General features: G+C 45.9%; 1 protein-coding gene across 1 annotated transcript in view; it reads left to right on the top strand.

Moving 5' to 3' along the window:
• Positions 1–23,774, top strand: part of LOC148517458 (macrophage mannose receptor 1-like) — a 211,528-nt gene that overhangs the window by 12,996 nt on the left and 174,758 nt on the right. The window lies entirely within an intron of this gene.

Below are 23,774 nucleotides of genomic sequence, written 5' to 3'. Positions count from 1 at the left end.
GCTGCGTAAGGTGATACATCTACCCAGTGGGCTGTCACAGTCATATAGTCCTTAGTCTGCCCTGTTCCACTTGTCCACATGTCCGTGGTTAAGTGGACATTGTGTACAACGGCATTTTTCAGGACACTGAGGACACTTTTTCTGACGTTTCTGTACAGTCTCGGTATCGCCTGCCTAGTGAAGTGGAATCTAGACGGGATTTGGAACCGGGGACACACTACCTCCATCAATTGTCTAAATCCCACTGCACTAATGGCGGATACCGGACGCACGTCTAACACCAACATAGCAGTCAAGGCCTCAGTTATACGTTTTGCTTCAGGATGACTGCTGTCGTACTTCATCCTCCTCGCTAAGGACTGTTGGAGGGTCAATTGTTTAGTAAAAGTAGTGGTGTTCCTACTTCCTCTCTGGGATGATGAACGACTCCCAGCAGCAGCAGCAACAGCAGCAGCGGCAGCAGTAGGCGTAGCAATGCAGGATCCTCCGGAGGAATCCCGGATAGGAGAGTCAGTCATGCCAGTGATATGGCCTGCAGGACTACTTCCGATCCTGACTAAGGAGGAAATTGACGAGGAGGGAGTTGACGGTGTGGTTTGCAGGCGCTTGGATACAACAGGACAACGGGATTTAGGTGTCCCTGGACTGCTTACGGTCTGAGCCAAAGTTTCTGAACTTGACAGTAACTTTTTATGAACGCGCTGCAGGTGCCGTATAAGGGAGGATGTTCCTAGGTGGTTGACGTCCCTACCCCTACTTATTTCACCTTTACATATGGTACATATGGCAAGACAGTTGTTGTCCGGATTTGGATAGAAATATTGCCAGACCAAAGAGGTGGAATGTTTGGTCTTCTGCCCAGGCATGACCGTGATGGGCTTTTTCATCCCACGGACAACAACTGTCTCCCCCGGAGCCTGATTTAAACAAACCACATCACCATCAGAATCCTCCTCGCCAACTTCCTCCTCAGCGCCAGCTACACCAGTATCCTCATCCTGTTGTACTTCAACAGTGACATCTTCAATTTGCATATCAGCAAGTGGACTGTGGGTGCTCCTTTCAGCACTTGCAGGGGGCGTGCAAATGGTGGAAAGAGCCACCTCTTCCCGTCCAGTGCTGGGAAGGTCAGGCATCGCAACCACCACCACACTTGGACTCTCTTTGGGGATTTGTGATATCTTCTTAGAAAGCACAGTTCTTCGCTGTGCTTTTGCCAGCTTAACTCTTTTGATTTTTTTAGTGGGAGGAGTGCTTCCATCGTCATGTGAAGCTGAACCACTAGTCATGAACATACTAGGGATCGACCTTAGCCGTTCCTTGCCACTCCGTGTCGTAAATGGCATATTGGCAAGTTTACGTTTCTCTTCAGCTGATTTAAATGTCTTTTTCAAGGTCATTTTCCTGAACTTTGCCATTTGGGATTGTATGTGCCCTCTACTATGACATTGGGCATCGGCCTTGGCAGACGACGTTGATGGCATGTTATCGTCTATGTCATGACTAGTGGCAGCAGCTTCAGCACTAGGAGGAAGTGGTTCTTGATCTTTCTCTATTTTATTTTTATCGGAGAAAGTTTGGTCCTCCATTTATGTTATATCGATTTGATATATACGTGCGGCTAAACACAGAAAATAAATTTTTTTTTGGTTCGGACTGGAGTGTACTTTGTGGGTTACAGCACCCTTTAACGGTCAAGCCAGCCGGCCCTTTACTTATGACACAGGCGCACTCTTGGCACTACTTTGTTGATGCACGTGCGGCTACTGCGCACACAATTCACAAACACAGAAAATAATTTTTTTTTGGTTTGGACTGGAGTGTACTTTGGGGGTTACAGCACCCTTTAACGGTCAAGCCAGCCGGCCCTTTACTTATGACACAGGCGCACGCTTGGCACTACTTTGTTGATGCACGTGCGGCTACTGCGCACACAATTCACAAACACAGAAAATAATTTTTTTTTGGTTTGGACTGGAGTGTACTTTCGGGGGTTACAGCACCCTTTAACGGTCAAGCCAGCCGGCCCTTTACTTATGACACAGGCGCACGCTTGGCACTACTTTGTTGATGCACGTGCGGCTACTGCGCACACAATTCACAAACACAGAAAATAATTTTTTTTTAGGTTTGGACTGGAGTGTACTTTCGGGGGTTACAGCACCCTTAACGGTCAAGCCAGCCGGCCCTTTACTTATGACACAGGCGCACGCTTGGCACTACTTTGTTGATGCACGTGCGGCTACTGCGCACACAATTCACAAACACAGAAAATAATTTTTTTTTTGGTTTGGACTGGAGTGTACTTTCGGGGGTTACAGCACCCTTAACGGTCAAGCCAGCCGGCCCTTTACTTATGACACAGGCGCACGCTTGGCACTACTTTGTTGATGCACGTGCGGCTACTGCGCACACAATTCACAAACACAGAAAATAATTTTTTTTTTGGTTTGGACTGGAGTGTACTTTCGGGAGTTACAGCACCCTTAACGGTCAAGCCAGCCGGCCCTTTACTTATGACACAGGCGCACGCTTGGCACTACTTTGTTGATGCACGTGCGGCTACTGCGCACACAATTCACAAACACAGAAAATAATTTTTTTTTGGTTTGGACTGGAGTGTACTTTCAGGGGTTACAGCACCCTTTAACGGTCAAGCCAGCCGGCTCTTTACTTATGACACAGGCGCACGCTTGGCACTACTTTGTTGATGCACGTGCGGCTACTGCGCACACAATTCACAAACACAGAAAATAATTTTTTTTTGGTTTGGACTGGAGTGTACTTTCGGGGGTTACAGCACCCTTTAACGGTCAAGCCAGCCGGCCCTTTACTTATGACACAGGCGCACTCTTGGCACTACTTTGTTGATGCACGTGCGGCTACTGCGCACACAATTCACAAACACAGAAAATAATTTTTTTTTAGGTTTGGACTGGAGTGTACTTTCGGGGGTTACAGCACCCTTAACGGTCAAGCCAGCCGGCCCTTTACTTATGACACAGGCGCACGCTTGGCACTACTTTGTTGATGCACGTGCGGCTACTGCGCACACAATTCACAAACACAGAAAATAATTTTTTTTTGGTTTGGACTGGAGTGTACTTTCGGGGGTTACAGCACCCTTTAACGGTCAAGCCAGCCGGCCCTTTACTTATGACACAGGCGCACGCTTGGCACTACTTTGTTGATGCACGTGCGGCTACTGCGCACACAATTCACAAACACAGAAAATAATTTTTTTTTGGTTTGGACTGGAGTGTACTTTCGGGGGTTACAGCACCCTTTAACGGTCAAGCCAGCCGGCCCTTTACTTATGACACAGGCGCACGCTTGGCACTACTTTGTTGATGCACGTGCGGCTACTGCGCACACAATTCACAAACACAGAAAATAATTTTTTTTTAGGTTTGGACTGGAGTGTACTTTCGGGGGTTACAGCACCCTTAACGGTCAAGCCAGCCGGCCCTTTACTTATGACACAGGCGCACGCTTGGCACTACTTTGTTGATGCACGTGCGGCTACTGCGCACACAATTCACAAACACAGAAAATAATTTTTTTTTTGGTTTGGACTGGAGTGTACTTTCGGGGGTTACAGCACCCTTAACGGTCAAGCCAGCCGGCCCTTTACTTATGACACAGGCGCACGCTTGGCACTACTTTGTTGATGCACGTGCGGCTACTGCGCACACAATTCACAAACACAGAAAATAATTTTTTTTTTGGTTTGGACTGGAGTGTACTTTCGGGAGTTACAGCACCCTTAACGGTCAAGCCAGCCGGCCCTTTACTTATGACACAGGCGCACGCTTGGCACTACTTTGTTGATGCACGTGCGGCTACTGCGCACACAATTCACAAACACAGAAAATAATTTTTTTTTGGTTTGGACTGGAGTGTACTTTCAGGGGTTACAGCACCCTTTAACGGTCAAGCCAGCCGGCTCTTTACTTATGACACAGGCGCACGCTTGGCACTACTTTGTTGATGCACGTGCGGCTACTGCGCACACAATTCACAAACACAGAAAATAATTTTTTTTTGGTTTGGACTGGAGTGTACTTTCGGGGGTTACAGCACCCTTTAACGGTCAAGCCAGCCGGCCCTTTACTTATGACACAGGCGCACTCTTGGCACTACTTTGTTGATGCACGTGCGGCTACTGCGCACACAATTCACAAACACAGAAAATAATTTTTTTTTAGGTTTGGACTGGAGTGTACTTTCGGGGGTTACAGCACCCTTAACGGTCAAGCCAGCCGGCCCTTTACTTATGACACAGGCGCACGCTTGGCACTACTTTGTTGATGCACGTGCGGCTACTGCGCACACAATTCACAAACACAGAAAATAATTTTTTTTTGGTTTGGACTGGAGTGTACTTTCGGGGGTTACAGCACCCTTTAACGGTCAAGCCAGCCGGCCCTTTACTTATGACACAGGCGCACGCTTGGCACTACTTTGTTGATGCACGTGCGGCTACTGCGCACACAATTCACAAACACAGAAAATAATTTTTTTTTGGTTTGGACTGGAGTGTACTTTCGGGGGTTACAGCACCCTTTAACGGTCAAGCCAGCCGGCCCTTTACTTATGACACAGGCGCACGCTTGGCACTACTTTGTTGATGCACGTGCGGCTACTGCGCACACAATTCACAAACACAGAAAATAATTTTTTTTTAGGTTTGGACTGGAGTGTACTTTCGGGGGTTACAGCACCCTTAACGGTCAAGCCAGCCGGCCCTTTACTTATGACACAGGCGCACGCTTGGCACTACTTTGTTGATGCACGTGCGGCTACTGCGCACACAATTCACAAACACAGAAAATAATTTTTTTTTTGGTTTGGCCTGGAGTGTACTTTCGGGGGTTACAGCACCCTTAACGGTCAAGCCAGCCGGCCCTTTACTTATGACACAGGCGCACGCTTGGCACTACTTTGTTGATGCACGTGCGGCTACTGCGCACACAATTCACAAACACAGAAAATATATTATTTTTTTAGCACTTGGGGGGAGCACCCCTGATGGACAGAGCACCCCCTGGACAACACTACAGCACCCCTTTAGGACTGGGACACTGCACAGGACTTTGGAACTGACTGCACAACACAGTCCAGCCAGCCCCTATGGACTTTGAAGTAGTGGACACAGCCCCTATTAACAACAGCAGCACAGCACAACACAGCCAGCCCCTATGGACTTTGAAGTAGTGGACAACAGCAGCACTACACTACACTACACTACACAGCACTAACTCCCACCCTCCCTCTTCACTGTCCACAGCCGAGTGAGAAAATGGCGCCGACGCGGGTACCTTATATAGGATCCAAAACCCGCGAGACTCGGAAGGCGGGATGATGACGTTTTGCCTCGATGTCAGATCCGAGTCAGGCGGGAAAAGTCGAGCCTGACTCGGATCGGACTCGGATCGGGGGGGCTCGGGGGGGTTCGGATTTCAGAAATCCGAACCCGCTCACCCCTAATATAAAGAGATGCAGCTAATAAAAATCAGAGGTCTTCTGAAGGGTAAGACAAATACAGAAATTAGCGCAATCCAATAATTATATAAATATAAATAATATATGAATATATATAAAATCAATACAGTGGCAGATGAAAATGAATAATAAAACAATTTATTGTCTATATAAATATAACATGTAAAATCACATACACATCGAACTATTCATGTGTATAAGAATAGCAATATAATGGATAAAGAGTCCCAACAAATGTTGAATAAAATGAAATTCAATAAAACCATGTGATATATGGTATGCACATGCTTCGGAGAGTTAATATAGTAGCACACTGGAATGTTTTTATTATGTTATAACCTAACCTGCAGGTAGGTGAATGCCGCAGATGATGTCCAATTGATTGCTGTGACCTTGGCACAGGTGGTATCCCTTTGGTATCCTGGAAAATATGTGCAACTTAGTGCAATCCTGTTTAGGGGTTCCAATAAATCCTGTGGTCTTGCAGTTGGATATTAGGATATTGGATCAATCTGGATTCTGACCCTGATTCAGAACCTGATGCTTTGAAAGAGTTTTTTTTTCTTTTTGGAGCGGCCTCCTGGCCGCTCGCATAGCTGTGGGTGACCACAGCTATAGCGAGCGGCCATGATGATGGTCGCGATGGTGATTTTACATATTATATTTATATAGACAATAAATTGTTTTATTATTCATTTTCATCTGCCATTGTATTGATTTGATATATATTCATATATTATTTATATTTATATAATTATTGGATTGCGCTAATTTCTGTATTTATTTGACCTCTCCCAGCCCTCAGCCCCCTTCACCTTCCCCAGCCTTCAGCGTCCTTCACCTTTCCCAGCCCTCAGCCCCCTTCACATTCCCCAGCCCCCAGCATCCTTCACCGGCACATCACGCAGGGAGAGAGAGAGGACTGACTGCTGCAACAGCAGCCTCTTTTCCTGTCCGTACTCAGGGCCGGATTACCAATGGGGCGGGTGGAGCTGCAGCTCCAAGCCCACCCATTAAAAAAGGCACACAACAACCCCTGCAGTGCAGACACTGTTGTGAAGATTTTTTTTTTCTTCCTGTTACCGTCTCAAACATTAATCTCCCGGCCACCTGGGCATTCACACACAAACGACCCCTCCATAATGCCAGCCCCCCCCCCCCGGTATGAAGCCCCGTACACCGATCGAAGCTCCGCCCCCCAAATTGGCTGAAGCTCCGCCCCCAAAACGCCATCGAAGCTCCGTTCCCAGATTTGTTCTAAATTGCACCTCCTGTCTGGCAGTGGGACCGGCAGTGAAGGTAGAAGGCTGCAGGGTAAAGTGCTATCTCTGCTGTCGCTGATTGGGACAGACTTGTCCCGGCAGTGACATATTTGTGAGTGAAGTCCCTGACACGCCTTTAACAGGGCTCTCTGAGTCCGAGGAAGGAAGAGTCCGCACTAAGCCAAAGAGGAACTGGGGGGATTACAGGAGGGAGCGGAACAGATGTGCCGGAATATAAGAACAGCTCAAGGGACCCATAAAATGAGAGTGTGTGCAAGGAGGAGTGGGAGTAGGTGACCAGAAACAGTGCCTGCTGGCTGGTATTTGTTCTGTCCTTGGGTTGCAGGGAGAAGTGGTACCTACTGGGGCAGAATCCAGTGAGTGCTTTTTAGCTATGTCATTTTAATTAAAATACTCTCTATTACAGCCTGATTCCTGCCTAAAGGGTACACTGGGCCTGATTCATACCTGCTCTCTAGGCTGCGTTCGCACGCAGCTGGCCGTTTTTCGCCGTTTTTGGGTGGTGACGGGGTAGATCAATGAAACGCTGGTGTGGATGTGCGAACAAAGGTGTGCCAGTGCATTCTAATGGCGTTTCAGGGACGGGAATAATTAAGACGCAGTGTCATAGTACACCTGGCTGTTTCACACTGCAGCGATTGCAGTGCTTGAGGTAGGATAGGGGCAACCACAAGTTCTGCGTGCGGGTCCGATGGTACTCGATGTTACTGATAAATGAATACACTTCCTGGAGATGACGTGTGTAACGAAGGGAAAGTGGGTGTCTTACATACAGACAGCGATCGCATGCTAAGACATAGTGGGCATAATAATGTCTTACCATGCGATCGCAGGTTTTGCATACTTTAGCTGCTGACGGCTGCGTGCGAACGCATCTTGCGAGCGGGACTGAATCGGGCCCACTATGCGATATGTCATTCAGCGAACTACATATTTCATAGTGCATATGTGGGTGTGTACAAATGATATGTCTGTGAATTACATTGTTCACAGACATATCAGGTCAGACCTGCAGCACAGCCAAAGGTACATCTACTTTTGTGTACAGCTAACCCACTGACCACCCATACACTGGCCTCAGGAACCGCTAACACTGGCATCACAATTAGATGGGCAAATTTAAATGCCCGTCCAGTTGTGACATCTTTCCAGACATCGATTTGCTCATTGATAAGTGCGTATCACTTATAAAATTGGCCACTTGGTCAGCGGGACTACCGGTAGGCCGCTGGGTTGCTTAAGTATGTACAGTACTCATCTTAATGTATCTTATTTGATGTATATGTGGCATAGGATTAGCTAAAATGATAGCCACACACCCTTTTATGGTGGTCATGCCCACTGTAGTGGCTTGACGTGGAAACTCCCCTCTAGAAATCCTGCGTTTGTCCCTGTAGTGATAGATCTGCCCGCAGCTTGTTGTTCGATTTATCCCACTGCAGGGGCCATGGTGTGTAGCTGTGTATGGCAGTCACTTGGATGCTTGGTGCATTATATGGTGTGACCTGATGTTCTCTATATTATACAGCAGTCACTGCGATACTGGTTTATATGGCAGTCACTGTAATGCACTCTATTTTATTGTGGTCACTGCGATTTTCTTTATATTATATTATATGGCAGCCACTGCAATGCTCTCTGTATTGAATGACGTTTACCGAGATGCTTTCTGTATTATACGACGGTGACTGCATTACATGGTGGTCACTGCAATGTATAATGGTTACTGCAATGCTCTCTGTATTATGTGGTGATTACAGCGATGCTCTCTACATTATCTGGTGGTCAAGGTGATGTTCTCTGTATAATATGACAGTCACTGCGATACTCTATGTATTATATGGTGGTCACTGCGATGCTCTCTGTGTTATATGCCAGTCATTGTAAAATACTCTCTGCAGTATATTGCAGTAACTGTAAAGTTCTCGGTATAATATTGTGGTCACTGTGGTGCTCTCTGCATTATGTGGCGGTCACTGACTCTGTAGTCTGTGGCAGTCACTGCGATGTTCTCTTCATTATATGGCGGTCACTGTAATGCTCTATGATGGATAGGCAGCAATACTTAGCCATTGTGTTATACAATAGTTGAGCCTCCATGCTCCATTTGAATTGGGTAGATATCCCAGAATAAATGCAACCTAAAATAACGGTACTAAAAATGTGATTTTACATTTTAGTTTTGACAGTGCTGACAACTCTGTTATCTAGCCAAAGGTGTGTACTATCTACAAGGTGGGTGGATGCCGAGCTGAGTCTTTGCCTGGGGTGAAAGGAAGCCTAGCTTCACCCCTGCATGTATGTATACACATACAAAAAAATATTCGCTACACAAAAAACCCTTAAACTTTTTCTTGTTACAACTTGAAGGTAGGCACTAAACATGCCCTCCATGGAGTTAGCCACACCTACTGCACATGCCACACTACCTGTGTAGACCACACCCACACCACACAGGTCACGCCCCCGCATCACTAGTGACACCGCCACAGCGGTGTCACACCCCCTTCAGCATCATACAGTAGGCCCTTCATAAATTTCAGCTCCAGGCCCATGTGGACATTAATCTGGCACTGTCCGTACTGCATCAGGTGCGGGGGAGGGGGGCTGCAGGATGCAGACCCCTCCAACAAATAGTACCTGCTCCTCCTTCTCTTGGCACCCCTGGACACGGGGCTAGTTCTTGACTCCAGATGATTGGTGATTATAAGCACTGTGATAGTTCCTGACACCAAGTGATTAATGATTATAGGCTTTATGTGCTTTATGTGTATATAGGCACTGGGCTAATTCCTGACTGCAGGTGATTGGTGATTATAAGCACTGTGATAGTTCCTGACACCAAGTGATTAATGATTATAGGCTTTATGTGTATAGGCACTGGGCTAATTCCTGACTGCAGGTGATTGATGATTATAGACACTGTGCTAGTTCCTGACACCAGATGACTGATGCTTATAGGCACTGTGTTAGTTCCAGGAAATTGGTGTTTACAGGCACTGTGCTAGTTCCTTACTCCCAGTATCTATAATGGGTGCAGTGTGTGTGGGGCACACCCTGTACCCATATTATTTTAAACTTACCTGTCCGTGGTACTCCGGTGTTCTGCGCATGCGCAGTAGACTCCAAGCACACTTTAGTGCCCAGAGTTTACTGTGCATGCACAGAACGCCAGAAGCCACCATGGCCATTTTCCTGGCGTTCTGCGCATGCGCAATAGACTCCGGGCACACTCTAGTGCCCGGAGTCTACTAATGCTCCGGTGGCTGGCCAGCCGCGTCAATCGGCTGCTGGCCCCCGGGAAGAGAGGAGGGGCCCTGCAAGGGGAGTGCACACGGTCCCCCTCCTCTCTTAAGATGCCCCTGCTTACTCCCAATGCTTGGCGTATATAGGCACTGTGCTAGTTCCTGACTGCAGGTCAGTGTCTCCCAACCTCGGTCCTCAAGGCACACTAACAGTCCAGGTTTTAACTAGAGATGAGCGAGTTCGGATTTTAGAGATCCGAACCCACCCGAATTTAGCAGATCTGAGTCAGATCCAAGCAGGATCGATTTTTCCCGCCTGACTCGGATCTCAAACCGAGGCAAGACTATAGAGTCTGAAATCTCGCGGTTCACGAGCTTTCGTCTCTATGATCAATGTAGTATATAAGGGACCACGCGACGGACGCCATTTCACTCCGGCTGTGGAGACTGAACAGGGAGGGTGGGTAGTGTAGGGCTGGTAGAGGTGCTGATCCTGTCTGCTGTGTCCTGGGCTGATCCATTCTGGGCTGGTGCTGTCACTGTGCTGTCTGCTGTGTCCATCTGGGCTGTTGCTGATCCATCTGGGTTGTCTGTGCTGTCTGCTGTGTCCTGGGCTGGTGTTGCTGATCCATTCTGGGCTGGTGCTTTGCTGTCTGCTGTGTCCTGGGCTGATCCATTCTGGGCTGGTGCTGTCACTGTACTGTCTGCTGTGTCCATCTGGGCTGGTGCAGAGATACATCTGGGCTGGTGCTGTGTCTATCTGGGCCCAAGTTCTGGACTCCAAAAAAAAAAAGAAAAAAAATATATAGTAAGAAAAGAAAATCAATCAAAGTGTAATTTATATTTTTCTATGTGTGTGTGTGCGTGCGTGTTAGGCTTAACCGCAGTACCACACAAGATCCAGCCAGCAACACAAGTTGCAACCTAATGCTGCCCGACTCCAGTCGTGCTACAAAAAAAAAGTCAATAAAAGTGTCATTTATATTTATCTGTGTGTGTGCGTGCGTGTTAGGCTTAACCGCAGTACTGCACAAGATCCAGCCAGCAATGTAAGTTGCAACCTAGTGCTGCCGAGTCCAGTCGTGCTGAAAAAAAAAACAACCAATAAAAGTATCATTTATATTTTTCTGTGTGTGTGCGTGTTAGGCTTAACCGCAGTAGCGCACAAGATCCAGCCAGCAACGCAAGTTGCAACCTAGTGCTGCCCAACTCCAGTCATGCTAAAAAAAAAAAAAATCAAAGTGTCTTTTATATTTTTCTTTGTGTGTGCGCGTGCGTGTTAGGCTTAACCGCAGTACCGCACAAGATCCAGCCAGCAACGTAAGTTGCAACCTAGTGCTGCCCGACTCGAGTCGTGATCAATCGGTGCTCTGTGCCTAAGTTCTTGATTATAAATTTTTTTTAAGTCAATAGTTTTTTTGGGATATTTTACTGTCTGTGTGTGTGCATGTATCCAGCCAGCAATGCAAGTTAAGTTGCAACCTAGTGCTGCCCCACTCCAGCCCGTGATCAAAAAATGTTTCAAATAAATTGTCTTTTTTTGGTCTAATATTTTAGTGTGTGCGCACGACTGCACGTGTGTGAATTTTGTAACCGCACCTTGGCTACACTATTGGTGCTTGTGACACTGCTTCAAGACCGCAGAAAATATGGAGGGCTGTCACATGACAGGAGAGCAAGGCCAAGAACCACATGTTGTAGCTGCCGCCAGCAGTGCAAGGCCGTCAACTTCCTCGTCCTCTATGAAGGCCCATGCCCCATGGCTTAAGTCGCGCCATTGATATGGTAAAGCTACTTTTACCGAACTTAAGAAAAAACAATTGAAATGAAATTTGCCTTTAGATAAACAAAAAAAAAATTGGCAATATGCCATTCACTACAGGAAGTGGAAAGGAAAGGATAAGGCCTTGGCCTTTCTTTATGAAGACTGCTGATTCTGATAGCACTTCTGCTTGTAGTAGTAGTGGTGGTGGTACCATTAAAACATTTAAAGTTGTTAAAATCAGTAAGCCAGCTCTGGAAAAACCAACTGTGTATCCTGAGAAATCGAAATCACAAATCCCCGAGGAGAGTGCAAGTGTGTCCACGGTTGCCATGTGTGAGCCAGACCTAAATACTAGTGTACTGGAGGATCCTCCAAGTTCCAACATTTGTGTGCCCTCTGTAAATGTGGGGAAGTCAAGTCAAGATCTTGCAGACGTAGTCATCGAGGATGCTTCTGTGGAATTGCACATGGAGGAGGAGGATATTTTGGTAGTTGAAGGTGCTAAGGATGATGAGGATGTTGACGATGAAGATGTTGGTGATGAGGATGTTGATGCCGAGGATGTCCTTTGTGTAAGTAAGGCAACAGCTGTTGCCCATGGATTGAAAAAGACAAAGCCCATTGTTGTCATGCTAGGGCAAAAGACAAAAAAATCCACTTCTCACGTGTGGAATTATTTCAGCCCCAATCCGGACAACAGTTGTCAAGCCATATATACCCGTTGCCAAGCAAGAGTGAGTAGAGGGAGGGACCTAAACCACCTAGGAACATCCTCCTTGCTACAATATCAAAGTGTATGTAACCAAGTTCCAAAACTCAAAACGTAACAAGTCCAGTGTCACCTACCTGCTCCCTCTGTGTGGGATCCAAGCTCCTTCGATCTACAACACCAACACCTTTATCATCAACATCCTCATTCATCATCGGGAGTAGTCCTGTTGCATCCAATGTTGTTATTCGAAGCATGATTGACTCCTCTCCTATCCGTGATTCCTCAGAAGGATCCTTGATGACTACGCCTGTTGCTGCTGCTGTTGCTGTCAGTGAATCTTCATCCCAGAAGGGGATCAGGAGGAAGACTACTTGTAGTGTAGCCTCCAAAAAACAATTAACTGTCAAACAATCGTTTGCAAGGGCAAACAAGTATGACAGCAATCACACAGTTGCACAGCGGATTACTGATGCCGTAACAGCTATGCTGGTATTAGATGTGCGCCCAGCATCCGCCATTACTGCTGTGGGTTTTCAACAGTTAATTCAGGTCCTGTGTCCTCACTACCAGATCCCTTCTAGATTCCACTTCGCTAGAAGAGCAATTCCAAATCTGTACAAGGACATTAAAAAAAACCTTATTAATGTTCTCAGAAATGCCGTTGTACCCACTGTCCACTTGACCACTGATATGTGGACAAGTGGGACAGGGCAAACTAAGGATTACATGATTGTGACAGCCCACTGGGTAGGTGTATTGCCTACAACAGCAACAGCAGCAGCAACATCTACCAAAAGACAGCTGATACAGAGGCAGGCTACTCTTTGTATAACTGGTTTCACTATGAGGCATACCGCTGAGAACCTCTTAGAAAAACTCAGGGAAATCATTGCTAACTGGCTTACCCCACTTGACCTCTCCTCGGGATTTGTGATTTCGGACAATGCCACCAATATTGTGATAGCATTACATCTGGGCGAATTCCAACACGTCCCATGTTTTGCTCACACAATTAATCAATTAATTTGGTCGTGCAACATTTTAAAAAAAATGACAGGGGCGTGCAGGAGATGCTCTCCGTGGCCCGCAAAATATCCGGACATTTTATACATTCGGCAACTGCTTGTCGAAGATTGCATGACCAGCAGGTACTGTTAAATTTGCCCTGCCATCAGCTAAAGTAAGAGGTAGTAACTCGGTGGAATTCCACCCTCTATATGCTTCAGCGGATGGAGGAAGAGCAAAAGGCCATCCAAAGCTATAAAATGGATTGTGACATAGGCCGTGGAGGGTGAATGCACCTTACTCAAGCGCAGTGGAAAATAATTTCCGTGTTGTGCAAGGTTCTCAAACCCTTTGAACTTGCCACATGTGAAGTTAGTTCAGACACTGCCAGCTTGAGTCAGGTCATTCCCCTCAACTGACTTTTGCAAAAACTGCTGGAGAAACTGAAGGAGGAGGTGAAATGGAGCGATTGCGCAAAGTATGTCGGACTGGTGGATCAAGTTCTTGATTCACTTCACCAGGATCCAAGAGTCGTCAATCTATTGAAATCTGAAACATATATTTTGGCAGCCATTCTGGATCCTAGGTTTAAGTCCTACCTTGTGAGTTTTTTTTCCAACAGACCGAAATCTAAAACTGTGCAAGAGATGTTGGTAAAAAAATTGTCAGCTGCAGCTGCACGTGAAACGCCATCATCTCCTCCTTCAGTTTCTGCAGCTGCCTGGAAAAGACTCAATTTTCCTTACAGAATGCCTGCTGGTCATGCAGATCAGTCACCAAAAAATGACATCTGGTCGGGTCTGAGAAAACTGCCGTATAGTGACATGTCTTCTACCGTGACTATTTGTGATACGGTCTCCATTCACAGAATGGTGGAGGACTATTTCAGAGATAACATCCTAATAGGCATGTCAGACAGTCCATTTCAGGACTGGCAGGAAAAAGAGGCAATTTGGAGGCCCATATACAAACTGGCTTTGCATTACTTAAGTTGCCCACCCTCCAGTGTGTACTCCGAAATAGTTTTCAGTGCAGCTGCCAACCTTGTCAGTGATCGGCATAGGAGATTACTTCTCTCAAAATGTGGAAAAGATGATGTTCATTAAAATGAATTACAAATTCCATGAGGAAGACCTTTACCAACAATTACATAAAAAAATTAGAGGCGCCTATGGTGGATTCCAGCGGGGACAAATTAATATTGTGTGAAGAAGAGGATGTACACACTGATGGGGATGACGAGGATGAGGACGATGACAACTAGTAATGTAAAGCCAGTTTGTGTATGGGATCATTTTCATTTCCATGTCCATATCACATTGACAGCTTGTTTTATGGGGGTCCAAACAAACCAATCATTTCAGCCACAATTGGCAGTTCTTGTCGCTGAAATGATTGGTTTGTTAAACTGTGAATGTCCTGTTTTGTATACAACATAAAGGTGGGTAGGAAAGCCCAAGGACTATTCCATCTTGCACATTTTCCCTTTCCATTATGTGCAGGTTGGGTTATTGCTGCCTGACATTTTAAATTAATGTTATGGTTCGTTTAGGAACCAATGATTTGTTTTTAAATTAATTTATTATCAATTTTACAACCAGCGGCTGCACCCAATGAATGTTTTTTTACTTTTTTAATTAAATTATTATTAATTATTCAGCCTGGGGCTGCACCAATTAATTATTTTTTAAATAATTTATTATCAAGTTTACAGCCAGGAGCTGCACCAATGAATTTCTTTTTATTCTTAATTATTCAGCCCGTGGCTGCACCAATGAATTGTTTTTTAATTTATTATCAATTTTACAGCCAGGAGCTGCACCAACTAGTATCAACTATCAATTCTTCAATCCTCAAGGGTATCCCAACCATTATCTTTGCACAGTCCTCAACTCTATTATTAATTATATCAATCAGTTTTGAGCCAGCAAGCTGGATGCAACCTTTTGGCCCTTTAACTATAAAAAAATCAATATTGTGAGCTATGAGGTGGTCAAAATTGACTGGAAATGAGTGGAAATAAATGTTATTGAGGTTATTAATACTGTAGGAACAAAAAAAGGCCCATTTTATGTGATTCTAGTGGGGCTTAGCGACAGGGGCGGGGCATAACGGCGGTCGGCGCATGCATCAGCACTTGTCACAGTATTTTTTGCGAAAATACCATGATTAGTGTGCGGAGGGGATTCGCAGGGACAGAGCTTTATTGCAAGCTCTATCCCTGCAAGGGATTTGTAGTGAATCCCTGTGATATTGCCTGAATTCGCAATGCGAATTCAGTTGCTAATATCACACTACAATCTGCATTACAAATGCGGATTGTAGTAAATAGAGCCCCAAGTGTTTGATGTTATAAGCATTGTGCGAGTTCCTTACTCTAGGTGCTTGATGTTTATAGATACTGTGAGTTCCTGAATCCAGGTGATTGGTGATTATAGGCACTGTTCTAGTTCCTGACTCAAGGCGGTTAGTGATTACAAGCACTGTGTTAGTTCCTGACTCAAGGCGATTGGGAAGCACTGTGCTAGTTTCTGACTTCAGCTGATTGGTGATTACAGGATCTGTGTTATTTTTTGGCTACATTGCATGTATGATCCGGAAGTTGTTGATTAAAGACACTGGGCAGGATTTACTATCTTCATAAATGTGGTCAAACCTCAGAAAATACAGTTTTCTGAGGTTTGACAGCAATCTCCACATGCATCAAACTTGTACCCGTTAGGCAACGCTGTCTGTAGATGGCATTGCATAATAGAAGCCTATGGGATTCTTAACAGAGACCACCATGAGAGCGATCCAATAGGATCCTTCCCAGTGTCCTCCGCGGCTCGCACTTGCGCGGAAGGACTCCTGGGTCCTCACATTGCAAAGGACAGCTCTTATCGGAAGAGCTGTCCTTTGCAGTTTTGATCGTATTTTTATATGTATATGGTGTTAATCAATGCAGCTATACATGCGATCTGTGGTGGGATGAATCGCATTCAAAATGCGATGCTGGATGCATCTCGCCCCACTGGTCTAGTTTCTTTTTTTCTCAGTCAGGGCCATCTTTTCCATTGGGCTTGATGGGCAGTTGCCCAAGGGCCCGAAGCTTGTAGGGGCCGGCCATCCGGCCCCCACTCAGCCGCAGCCAGTTGCTAAATTTGTGATATTTTTATAAGCCGGCTGCCAGTGCACTGTATTCTGATCTCACCTCCCCCACCCCCCACCCCCTGGTGACAAGTACTCACCTCAGTCCCAGTTTCACTTTATCCGCCGGCTTCAGACCAGTCAGACAGGGTCTCTCTGCATGTGTAGGAGGTCTGATGGGCATGCAGGAGGGTTTAATTTTATTGACCATTTACATTTTTTTCCCATGAATAGGCGGGTGGGGGCCCCAGTGCACTGCTTTGCCCAGGGCCCACACTGCTCTTAAGACAACCCTGTTCTCAGTATGTTGGTAACTATAGTGCCATGTCCTGGCTCTGGGCAGTTAGAGATTATGGGCCTGGTGCTAATTCCTGATTCCAAGAAAATGATAATTACAAATACATTATTTTTTCCTGGCAGTTACTGCTGGCAGGAATTCCACTCCTGGGTTTAATCTGCATTGCATATCCCAGTCTGCCCACTGATACAAGCAAATGATACAAACAAATGGCATTAGGTAATTTATTCAATTTTGGGTTTAGTATAAAGTTAAACTATATGTAAAACTAAAAATTCTAATACAAGCCTTATCTGACCTGATGGCTGGATATAATGCAGATAGTGAGATAGTAACAGTCTGACCAGTACTTGAGTGGTGGAATAATTTCTACTTAAACATGTCAAATAGATTTTTCATGGAGGTCAAAAAACACTTTTTTGTTTTTGCTTCCTCTCCAGGTTGTGCCTTACTGAGGCATGTCAGCCAACGTCTTGTTTCTTGTTGTTGGGAAGGCAGTGCCTAGATGTGTATATTGCGGGTAGGGTCACCCATCTGTTCGATTTGATTTCTTTATAAATATTTTTGAGATACAATTTTTCTTCCATTGATGGGCATTTGTAATCCCTCCTTTCATTTATCTTGGAAACTATTATTGAGACCGTGGTCATCCTTATCATTGGTGGAACCTCTTGGCTGGCCTGGGACATACAGGTTGAGTCTCCCATATTCAAAATGCTTGGGACCAGGGGTATTTTGGATAACGGAATATTCCGTATTTTGGAATATTTGCATATCATAATGAAATATCTTGGGAATGGGACCCAAATATACACACAGAATGCATTTATGTGTTATATACACCGTATACACAGAGCCGGCAGGTAATTTTATGCAATATTTTCAATAATTTTGTGGCTCAAGCAAAGTTTATGTACAGATATGAAATTAATTTATGTTTCATATACACCTTATAAACACAGAGAATAAAAAAACAACAAATGGTAGCGCTACTATGAGTGAATTCTAGATTCCTATCTATGAATGCTTCAGCTGCTGCACAAAAAAACAGGTAGTGTCCTAGTATAATGAGGCAACATAAATCACATAAAAAAGGAGCAGTGGTTGCAGCCTTCAATCAATGAGAATTTTTTTTTTTTTAAGTCATGAAATATATAAAAATGTTTTTTTTTTATATATATATATATATATATATATATTTCATGATTTAAAAAAAAAAATAATAATTCCCGTTGATTGAAGGCTTCAAGTGCTGCTCCTTTTTTATGTGATTTATGTCACCTTATAAACACAGCCTGAAGGTAATTTTATACAATACTTTTAATAATTTGTGCCTTAGACAAAGTTTGTGTACATTGAACCATAAAAGTTTTCATTATCTCAGTCATGCCGAAATAATTCTGTATTTCGTAATATTCCGTATTTCGGAATATTTGGATATTGGAGACTCAAACTGTATAACTCTACTGCCAGGTCTCTCTTTCACAAAAATGGATGAAGACATTGCTCAAAAAAAGGATACACGACTATAATCTAACACATTTTATTTACATTCATTGAAATCGCCTGGTGTATGCTGCAAACGTTGCTTTCTATCAACAAACCCAAGATGAGTCTTATTGTGTAGGGATCATCATTGTGAGACCAAAGCTTATGTAACTCAGCATGTATCTGTATTCCAATATACTGTATACTGTAGGGAATCAACTATTATTGGATAGATGGAATATTTCAAATTAGGGGTGAGCGGGTTCGGATTTCTGAAATCCGAACCCCCCCGAGCCCCCCCGATCCGAGTCCGATCCGAGTCAGGCTCGACTTTTCCCGCCTGACTCGGATCTGACATCGAGGCAAAACGTCATCATCCCGCCGTCCGAGTCTCGCGGGTTTTGGATCCTATATAAGGTACCCGCGTCGGCGCCATTTTCTCACTCGGCTGTGGACAGTGAAGAGGGAGGGTGGGAGTTAGTGCTGTGTAGTGTAGTGTAGTGTAGTGTAGTGCTGCTGTTGTCCACTACTTCAAAGTCCATAGGGGCTGGCTGTGTTGTGCTGTGCTGCTGTTGTTAATAGGGGCTGTGTCCACTACTTCAAAGTCCATAGGGGCTGGCTGGACTGTGTTGTGCAGTCAGTTCCAAAGTCCTGTGCAGTGTCCCAGTCCTAAAGGGGTGCTGTAGTGTTGTCCAGGGGGTGCTCTGTCCATCAGGGGTGCTCCCCCCAAGTGCTAAAAAAATAATATATTTTCTGTTTGTGAATTGTGTGCGCAGTAGCCGCACGTGCATCAACAAAGTAGTGCCAAGCGTGCGCCTGTGTCATAAGTAAAGGGCCGGCTGGCTTGACCGTTAAGGGTGCTGTAACCCCCGAAAGTACACTCCAGTCCAAACCAAAAAAAAAATTATTTTCTGTGTTTGTGAATTGTGTGCGCAGTAGCCGCACGTGCATCAACAAAGTAGTGCCAAGCGTGCGCCTGTGTCATAAGTAAAGGGCCGGCTGGCTTGACCGTTAAGGGTGCTGTAACCCCCGAAAGTACACTCCAGTCCAAACCTAAAAAAAAATTATTTTCTGTGTTTGTGAATTGTGTGCGCAGTAGCCGCACGTGCATCAACAAAGTAGTGCCAAGCGTGCGCCTGTGTCATAAGTAAAGGGCCGGCTGGCTTGACCGTTAAAGGGTGCTGTAACCCCCGAAAGTACACTCCAGTCCAAACCAAAAAAAAATTATTTTCTGTGTTTGTTAATTGTGTGCGCAGTAGCCGCACGTGCATCAACAAAGTAGTGCCAAGCGTGCGCCTGTGTCATAAGTAAAGGGCCGGCTGGCTTGACCGTTAAGGGTGCTGTAACCCCCGAAAGTACACTCCAGTCCAAACCTAAAAAAAAATTATTTTCTGTGTTTGTGAATTGTGTGCGCAGTAGCCGCACGTGCATCAACAAAGTAGTGCCAAGAGTGCCCCTGTGTCATAAGTAAAGGGCCGGCTGGCTTGACCGTTAAAGGGTGCTGTAACCCCCGAAAGTACACTCCAGTCCAAACCAAAAAAAAATTATTTTCTGTGTTTGTGAATTGTGTGCGCAGTAGCCGCACGTGCATCAACAAAGTAGTGCCAAGCGTGCGCCTGTGTCATAAGTAAAGGGCCGGCTGGCTTGACCGTTAAAGGGTGCTGTAACCCCTGAAAGTACACTCCAGTCCAAACCAAAAAAAAATTATTTTCTGTGTTTGTGAATTGTGTGCGCAGTAGCCGCACGTGCATCAACAAAGTAGTGTCAAGCGTTCGCCTGTGTCATAAGTAAAGGGCCGGCTGGCTTGACCGTTAAGGGTGCTGTAACCCCCGAAAGTACACTCCAGTCCAAACCAAAAAAAATATTATTTTCTGTGTTTGTGAATTGTGTGCGCAGTAGCCGCACGTGCATCAACAAAGTAGTGCCAAGCGTGCGCCTGTGTCATAAGTAAAGGGCCAGCTGGCTTGACCGTTAAGGGTGCTGTAACCCCCGAAAGTACACTCCAGTCCAAACCAAAAAAAAAATTATTTTCTGTGTTTGTGAATTGTGTGCGCAGTAGCCGCACGTGCATCAACAAAGTAGTGCCAAGCGTGCGCCTGTGTCATAAGTAAAGGGCCGGCTGGCTTGACCGTTAAGGGTGCTGTAACCCCCGAAAGTACACTCCAGTCCAAACCAAAAAAAAATTATTTTCTGTGTTTGTGAATTGTGTGCGCAGTAGCCGCACGTGCATCAACAAAGTAGTGCCAAGAGTGCGCCTGTGTCATAAGTAAAGGGCCGGCTGGCTTGACCGTTAAAGGGTGCTGTAACCCACAAAGTACACTCCAGTCCGAACCAAAAAAAAATTTATTTTCTGTGTTTAGCCGCACGTATATATCAAATCGATATAACATAAATGGAGGACCAAACTTTCTCCGATAAAAATAAAATAGAGAAAGATCAAGAACCACTTCCTCCTAGTGCTGAAGCTGCTGCCACTAGTCATGACATAGACGATAACATGCCATCAACGTCGTCTGCCAAGGCCGATGCCCAATGTCATAGTAGAGGGCACATACAATCCCAAATGGCAAAGTTCAGGAAAATGACCTTGAAAAAGACATTTAAATCAGCTGAAGAGAAACGTAAACTTGCCAATATGCCATTTACGACACGGAGTGGCAAGGAACGGCTAAGGTCGATCCCTAGTATGTTCATGACTAGTGGTTCAGCTTCACATGACGATGGAAGCACTCCTCCCACTAAAAAAATCAAAAGAGTTAAGCTGGCAAAAGCACAGCGAAGAACTGTGCTTTCTAAGAAGATATCACAAATCCCCAAAGAGAGTCCAAGTGTGGTGGTGGTTGCGATGCCTGACCTTCCCAGCACTGGACGGGAAGAGGTGGCTCTTTCCACCATTTGCACGCCCCCTGCAAGTGCTGAAAGGAGCACCCACAGTCCACTTGCTGATATGCAAATTGAAGATGTCACTGTTGAAGTACAACAGGATGAGGATACTGGTGTAGCTGGCGCTGAGGAGGAAGTTGGCGAGGAGGATTCTGATGGTGATGTGGTTTGTTTAAATCAGGCTCCGGGGGAGACAGTTGTTGTCCGTGGGATGAAAAAGCCCATCACGGTCATGCCTGGGCAGAAGACCAAACATTCCACCTCTTTGGTCTGGCAATATTTCTATCCAAATCCGGACAACAACTGTCTTGCCATATGTACCATATGTAAAGGTGAAATAAGTAGGGGTAGGGACGTCAACCACCTAGGAACATCCTCCCTTATACGGCACCTGCAGCGCGTTCATAAAAAGTTACTGTCAAGTTCAGAAACTTTGGCTCAGACCGTAAGCAGTCCAGGGACACCTAAATCCCGTTGTCCTGTTGTATCCAAGCGCCTGCAAACCACACCGTCAACTCCCTCCTCGTCAATTTCCTCCTTAGTCAGGATCGGAAGTAGTCCTGCAGGCCATATCACTGGCATGACTGACTCTCCTATCCGGGATTCCTCCGGAGGATCCTGCATTGCTACGCCTACTGCTGCCGCTGCTGCTGTTGCTGCTGCTGCTGGGAGTCGTTCATCATCCCAGAGAGGAAGTAGGAACACCACTACTTTTACTAAACAATTGACCCTCCAACAGTCCTTAGCGAGGAGGATGAAGTACGACAGCAGTCATCCTGAAGCAAAACGTATAACTGAGGCCTTGACTGCTATGTTGGTGTTAGACGTGCGTCCGGTATCCGCCATTAGTGCAGTGGGATTTAGACAATTGATGGAGGTAGTGTGTCCCCGGTTCCAAATCCCGTCTAGATTCCACTTCACTAGGCAGGCGATACCGAGACTGTACAGAAACGTCAGAAAAAGTGTCCTCAGTGTCCTGAAAAATGCCGTTGTACACAATGTCCACTTAACCACGGACATGTGGACAAGTGGAACAGGGCAGACTAAGGACTATATGACTGTGACAGCCCACTGGGTAGATGTATCACCTTACGCAGCAACAGCAGCAGCGTCACCAGTAGCAGCATCTCAGAAACGCCAGCTCGTTACAAGGCAGGCTACGCTGTGTATCACCGGTTTCAGTAAGAGGCACACCGCCGACAACCTCTTAGAGAAACTGAGGGAAATCATCGCCCAGTGGCTTACCCCACTTAGACTCTCCTGGGGATTTGTGATATCTGACAACGCCACCAATATTGTGCGGGCATTACATCTGGGCAAATTCCAGCACGTCCCATGTTTTGCTCACACAATAAACTTGGTGGTGCAGAATTTTCTGAAAAGCGACAGGGGCGTGCAGGAGACGCTTTGGGTGGCCCGAAAAATTTCTGGCCACTTTCGCCATTCAGCGACTGCGTGCCGAAGACTGGAGCGCCAGCAAACACTCTTGAACCTGCCCCGCCATCACCTGAAGCAAGAGGTTGTGACGCGGTGGAACTCAACCCTCTATATGCTTCAGAGGATGGAGGAGCAGCAAAAGGCCATACAAGCCTATACATCCACCTATGACATAGGCAAAGGAGGGGGTATGCACCTGACTCAAGCGCAGTGGAGAATGATTTCCGTGTTGTGCAAGGTTCTTCAGCCCTTCGAACTTGCCACACGTGAAGTCAGTTCAGACACTGCCAGCTTGAGTCAGGTCATTCCCCTCATCAGGCTTTTGCAGAAGCAGCTGGAGAAAGTGAAGGAGGAGCTAAGACGGAGCGATTCCGCTCGGCATGTGGGACTTGTGGATGAAGCCCTTCATTCGCTTTGCCAGGATTCCAGGGTGGTCAATCTGTTGAAATCAGACCACTACATTTTGGCCACCGTGCTCGATCCTAGGTTTAAAGCCTATGTGGTGTCTCTCTTTCCGGCCGACACAAGCCTGCAGAGGTGCAAAGACCTGCTGGTGAACACACTGTCAGCTGAAGCGGAACGTGACACGTCAACGGCTCCTTCTTCATTTTCTCCCGCAACTGGGGCTGCCAGGAAAAAACTTAGGTATCCTAAGCAACCCGCTGGCGGTGATGCAGGGCAGGCAGGACCAAGTTTGGACATCTGGTCCGGACTGAAGGACCTGGCAACAATTTCTGACATGTCTACTGTCACTGCATATGATACTGTCACCATTGACAGAATGGTGGAGGATTACATCGGTGACAGCATCCAAGTAGGCATGTCAGACAGTCCATACCTGTACTGGCAGGAAAAAGAGGCAATTTGGAGGCCCCTGTACAAACTGGCTCTATTTTACCTGAGTTGCCCCCCCTCCAGTGTGTACTCCGAAAGAGTGTTTAGTGCAGCCGGGAACCTTGTCAGCGAAAGGCGTAGGAGGTTGCTTCCACAGAATGTGGAGAAGATGATGTTCATCAAAATGAAT

The sequence above is a fragment of the Taudactylus pleione genome, unplaced genomic scaffold (genome assembly GCF_031769625.1).
Source record: "Taudactylus pleione unplaced genomic scaffold, aTauple2 ptg000216l, whole genome shotgun sequence".
NCBI classification, from domain to species: Eukaryota; Metazoa; Chordata; class Amphibia; order Anura; family Myobatrachidae; genus Taudactylus; species Taudactylus pleione.
Note: the sequence above shows the minus strand (reverse complement) of the source record. Positions and strands in the feature narration are given on the sequence as shown.